The sequence below is a fragment of the Zeus faber genome (genome assembly GCF_960531495.2).
Source record: "Zeus faber genome assembly, chromosome: 1".
Classification (NCBI taxonomy): Eukaryota; Metazoa; Chordata; class Actinopteri; order Zeiformes; family Zeidae; genus Zeus; species Zeus faber.
The window spans coordinates 33,265,339-33,271,987 of NC_137193.1; the positions used below are offsets into that span (position 1 = coordinate 33,265,339).

Genomic DNA, 6,649 nt, shown 5'->3' on the forward strand with positions numbered 1-6,649 from the left:
TTCCATGAAATATAAAACATTGTGGTATTTCTGTGAATAATTACCCTTGCGCTCCTTCTATTTTTCCGACGCCTCGCTGGATCGGAACGCATCAGTCAGTCGCACATTAGTGGTTTCGATGGATGCGGTGACGAGTTTTTAAGCACTACTGTTTTTCACTAATTTCTGCTATTGATAAAACTCGAGCAACAATACATCGGTCGTCCCTGTTCTAACGAGACTACAACCATGTCTGTGCGTACTGCCGTTGTCGTGTTCCAAATACTTTTAGCCCAAAAAACGCAGAGATTAAAAAAAAAATAGCATAACAACAGTTATTATTATTATCAGTTTTTATTTGTTTATTACTACTACTACTACTACTACTTGTACCACTACTACTACTAATAATAATAATAATAATAATATGATAACCTAATTTATATATAGTTTTTTTTAAACAAATGCAACAAGTTTGCAACACAAGAAAATAAATTGTAAATACAAAACATGATGACAGTGAGATACAAAGGACCCAAATGAACCACAAATTAAAAAAAAGCAGAAAACACTTTGATATATATAGATATAATATATCAGTTATATTATATATACTATCAGTTTGCCTGAGACCTGACAACAAATGACATAAAACATTTACAATTTATACAATTTAGTTTTCACATTTCACACAACACAGACACACATGTTCAAACAATCACAAGTGTCATTTAAACTTTAAAATCTTCCATAGTGAATGATTACTACTTGCTACTCGCAGCAGGCAAGGTGCATCATGCTGAAAGCCATCCTGTCTCCAATATTTTAGTGTTGGTGTGAGGGACTCAAGTTAACCGGTTCTGTGAACTGGTGTCATGATTATTAGCGCTGAATTGGATTTAAGATATTAGATGTCCTGACTATACGCTGCTGCCCCAATTCTAACAGGCACCAAGGAATACAAACATACTATCCGGCCTAGCCAACTTACACTTGCCGCCATTTTTTTCCGCGTTGATTTTATAATTTTATTGAACACTTTTAAAGCTTTAAATGGCTTCGCTCCAAATGATGTAAAGGATTTATTGACTCCCTGTGTGCCAGGGCCTTCTCCGAGATCGATGAATGCTGCTCTGCTGGTTATTCCTAACTCCTGCGTTTCACTCCAAAAAGTGGCGAGGTCCATGCAGGAGATGCTGTAAGCTAGGTGTACATTATATTTGGGTTTGTTATATAGACTGTTATCGAAAACGTGACCGATAAGGTTCAAATTTGAAAAATTATTTTTGGACAAAGGGCAGATTTTTTTGACAGTGGCGTAAAAGTGCAATGGCACACAGAAACTGTAGGGGCGCCAAATCTCAAATACCAAAAGTTACATAGTGCTACTTTAAGTATAAGTTACTGGGTTTTATCACTTGACTCCCGACATTTTATATTTTTTTACTTTATTTATCCCCCGACGTTCTATGATCCCTGTGTTGTTTTTAAGTGTTTCATTTTTACCTGCTGTTCTTTTATCTGTATTGTTTTTTATCCGTGCTGTTTTATCTGTTGTTTTTTATCTGTGACGCACTTTGTAACCTTGTAAAGAAAAGTGCTATATTCATAAGGTTTATTATTATTAAAATATACATTTATAACAAGGCTTCTATGTGAAAACAGTGACATGCAGAGTCCTTTTTCATATAATTCACAATGATGAGTGCGACACAGAAATTTAAAAAAAGATATAGTATTGCGGTTTAGGCTCGGGCAGATTTATGATTTAATTCGGGGATGGACTCTATCGATTGCGATTGACATTGATGACAGACCAAATTTTATTTATTTATTTATTTTTGTCTGCCAGGAAAAATTGGAGTATTTGAACGGTGTAGGTGCAGAGAGAGAGAGCTAGAGAGTGAGTGAGAGAGAGAGAGAGAGAGAGAGCTCTCTCCCTCTCCGCTCAGAGCTGTCGAGTAACTACTTGTGATCGCATCTCACGTCCCCGCTCTTTATGGAAATCTTGTGATTATCTCATAATAATAATAATAATAATAGTAATAATAATAGAGGAAGATTTAGATCAACTTTGTTTCCTTAGTTTCTCACTTGTATGGAAAATGAAAAACCTTAATTAAAACGAAATCTTAATTTCGTAAAAACTGTATTTTTTTGTGTAAATACCTGTAAATAATGAATCCTGTACTAATGGGGAGACCTAATTTTCCACATTATATTACTTTCCTTGCATGAGTCCCCCCAGATAAAATCGTCAATTGCCGATTGGAATTTTGCCTGATTGCCCAAGCCTATTGTGGTTTCACACTTAGACTGATCGGTGACAGGGGGTCACACGTTACAAGATCTCTCATCAGGAGGAATCCCGAACGAGTCTGTGGGGGATTCAAACAATATTTTGTCACGAAAACACACGTGAGAAGTGACACTGGAAATTATGCAATACCATGTGCCTCGTTTCTCACGGGAGCGCGCTATGATTTTCCTCCGATCTGGGGCTTTGCTCGGCGATCTCCAACAACCTGTCGGCGAGTGGAAAATCAATCCAGAATCACGTAGTCTGAACTGGGCATTACTCACGTCTCAACACTGCAGATCTCAAACCAGACCATTGTAACCACTTTGCTCAAAGTTCCACCAAGTAGAGTTTTGTCCCCGTTCGTTGCTGACCTTTTCAAAGCACAACCAATGATTTCACTTTGCCGTGTCAAGAGATGAGAAGCTGATGGAGATCACTGTTCGCCTGGAGACGGTTTAGAGAAAGAACATTAAGACGCCCCCCCCCCCCCTCCAAATCTTCTGCGTTTGCTCAGTCCTGGCTGGTGGAGGTGGGAGGATGAGAGGAAGCAGCGCTCTTCCAAGGGGGGAGGAAAAGAAAACGTGGGTTCTCCTGCTGGTCGCTGCAGCCCGGCCTGGCTGTGGGCTTACCAAACGGCCTTGTGGATACAGGCACTCAGCCATCCAAACACGCACACACACACACACACACACACACACACACACACACACACACACACACACACACACACACACACACTCACACACACACAGGCAACACAAACCCATCCAGAGTGAGTATGGCACTTTCTTTTTGATGGCCCCAGCTGTTCAACCAGCTAGGCAGAACACCCCCCCCCCACACACACACTTCTGTTACCCCCCTAGCCCACCCTCCACCACCAAGCTCCCTCTTTTTGCCTCCCTCTCCACGAAGATTAGACCCCGATTCCCTGTGTTAACCTCCTTCCCACGGCTCCATCAGAACTTCTCCCTGCTGTGATGCACTAGCGCATAAGGGGTGTGTGTGTGTGTGTGTGTGTGTGTGTGTGTGTGTGTGTGTGTGTGTGTGTGTGTGTGTGTGTGTGTGTGTGTGTGTGTGTGTGTGTGTGTGTGTGTGTGTGTGTGTGTGTGTGTGTGCGCACATAAATAAATTGTATCATTTTTTTTCAGGCATTTTTGACTGCGGACCTTTTCTCCACTACCTCTTGCAAAATAAATCCTTCTCAGCGTACTGCGTAAAGTACTGTGTAAGCACGGTTTAGGATTTAAGACACATTCAATAACTCTGTATTTCAGCGAAATGTTAGCTCTGTAACATACTGTAAGTTATTCTGTATTTACTCATAACTGCCAATTGATAGTCATTTATTTCACCTAAGAGCTAAAGTTGCAGCCTTGGAAAAATACACCTGGTCATAGGACCAACAGAACTTAAGTACAACCTTGTGGACGTACAGGGAAGGTTCCCAGTCCAAGATAAAAAACAGAATAATTCTCAGCGAGGCAGATGATGGAGGGTGAAGGAGCGATGTAGAAATGGCATCAAAACCAATTAGCATCCCATTGAATTGCTAATGCAGACAGAACTCTGTCTGTTCCTTATGCCTTCAGGCGCTATTGTTTTTTTTTTTGTTTCTTTGTTTTTTTTACATCAGCATGGGGTACGTGATCTGTCCGGGGGGGATGGGGGTGTTTTTATAAGAACAGATTCAGAGAGCGAGGGAGCATGGGACAGTTAATCAAGATTCAAGATTCAAGAGGTTTATTCGTCACATACATATACATACTTTCATACATATATGCAGTGAAATGTAATGCAACGCACCCGGTGATAACACACAAAATGACCTAGAGAAAAATGTCTTTCTAAAAGACCAACTAACTGATTCCTGAAACGTAATACAGTAAGTCGAATACTTATAGAATAACATAAAAATATGTAGAATAAAATAAAATAAAATAAAATATGCGTAATATATGTATATTGAATAGGCAATTATGTATTATGCAATTGTGTATGTACAGATATGTGCATTAAAGTCACATGTGAATGAAGTGAGGTAGTGTGTGTGAGATATACAGCACACTTATACAACAGTACGGCGCAGCAATATGAGAACACCGAATAACCCAGAACAGTGACACAGTATGCGGTACAGTATGCTACATACAGTACAGTGAGGTAGTGGAGCCTATGTGTGTGGCTCAGTGAGGACCCCTGGTGAGGTCAGCATTGACAGTTCTAATGGCTTGCGGGAAGAAACTCCGTCTCAGTCTCTCTGTTCTCGCTGTGTGACTGCGGAGGCGTTTCCCCGACCACAATAGCTGGAACAGTCCATTGTTGGGGTTGTGAGGATCCTTCATGATCCTGCGGGCTCTGCTACTACACCTCCTGGTGTATAACTCCTGCAAAGGGGGGAAGGGTAGTTCCAGTGGTACGTTCAGCTGAACGCAGCACCCTCTGCAGGGCCCGCCTGTCCTGAGCAGTACAGTTCCCAAACCAGGCAGTGATGTTGCCTGTCAGGATGCTCTCCACCGCTCCACAGTAGAAGGACTTGAGGATCCTCACCGAGACCCGGAATTTCCTCAGCTGCCTGAGGTGGTAAAGACGCTGCCTCGCCTTTCTCACCAGAGTGTCTGTTTGTAAAGTCCATGTTAAGTCCTCTGTGATGTGGACTCCCAGGTATTTGAAGCTGCTCACCCTGTCAACAGAAGTCCCATTAATCACCAAGGGCGTGTGCGTCCTCGATTGTAATCCTCGCCTGAAGTCCACAATCAGCTCCTTAGATTTGCTGACGTTCAGGTGGAGACTGTTGTCCTGGCACCAGAGCGACAGGTCAGCCACCTCCTCGCGGTAGGCCTTCTCATCGCAGTCGGTGATCAGGCCCACGACAACGGTGTCGTTAGCAAACTTGGTGATGCTGTTGGAGCTGGACCTGGCCACACAGTCATGTGTGTACAGGGAGTACAGTAGGGGGCTGAGGACGCAACCCTGGGGGGATCCTGTGTTCAGGGTGAGGGAGCTTGACATGTGCTTCACCACCCTGACCATCTGGGGCAGGGCTGTGAGGAAGTCCAGGATCCAGGCACACAGCGGAGCATTCAGTCCGAGCTCCTTCAGCTTGACAGCCAGTCTGGTGGGGACTATGGTGTTGTAAGCTGAACTATAATCGATGAACAGCATTCTCACATAGGCCCCCTTCCGGCCATCCAGATGCGTGAGCGTGGTGTGCAGTACCTGGGAAACCGCGTCATCCATGGATCTGTTCTGCCAGTACGCGACTGCAACAGGTGTGCGGGGTGCGGGGGAGGGAGGCGCAGATATAATCCTTAATCAGCCTCTCGAAACACTTCATGACCACCAAGGTGAGGGCCACCGGACGGTAATCATTCAGGCAGGCAGGAGAGGCCAACTTCAGGACAGGAACGAAACTGGACCTCTTGAAGCAGGACGGGACCACTGATTCAGCCGGGGAGATGTTGAATATTGTAGTGAACACCAGAGCTAGCTGGTTAGCACAGGTCTTCAGTACTCGCCCAGATATGCCATCTGGGCCCGCAGCTTTCCTGATGTTCACCCGCATCAGAGCCCTTCTGACCTCATGCACGGACACTGAGAGTGTGCGCTCATCCCCAGCGGTGTAACTCCAATTAGCCGGCGAGCTAGCGGTGCTGTTGCCAGACTCGAACCGCGCATAAAAGCAGTTCAGTTGGTTGGCTAGGGAGGCGTCCACACTCGTGGCTGGGGAGGAGCTGCTCTTGTAGTTTGATATCGTCCGCAGTCCCTCCCACAAGCGTCTGGTGTCCCCCCGCTCCATCTGTAGCTCCACAGTCTCTCTGTACGTTCATTTAGCGTCTCTCACCGCCCTCCGCAGATTGTCTGATAGTGATAATGACTGTCTGTATGGGGAGGGGAGTAAGCCAGGCCGAGCTACAGTCACAGAGAGAAAGACGGAGACGGAGAGGGGGGAACAGTTACCGTGCTTAAAGGAATTTTTGGGACAGGCTTCAGGCCCCACCAGCCTCTGCCTCAGCTGCCTAATATTGTTTTTTGTCCTCTGATGATGGGCTCCGTTGCAGCTCCCCAAGGGCCTGGGGCAGTTTCTCACTACAAGACTGATTGGTAAAAGCGATAAGAAGCATTTATAAGGGGACCTATTATGAAAAATGTACTTTTTCAGTGCTTGTGCACATACATGTGGGTGTCTCATGGGCCTACTAACACACCATTTAGATTTGCGATCCCTTCCTACGTCACATGGGGCCACAGTAGAACTAGAACCGCCCCCATCTGCTCTGTTGCTTTCACAAACCAGTATACATCTTTGAAGAAAAGAAAGAGAAATTTATACCAACTGTTTGTGGAAAAACTGCAGATGAGGGAAAT

General features: G+C 44.5%; 1 protein-coding gene across 1 annotated transcript in view; it reads left to right on the forward strand.

The window, feature by feature from the left end:
* LOC307235119 (ubiquitin-conjugating enzyme E2 E2-like) overlaps window positions 1–6,649 on the forward strand; it is a 57,851-nt gene that overhangs the window by 44,114 nt on the left and 7,088 nt on the right. The gene's annotated exons all lie outside the window — the stretch shown is intronic.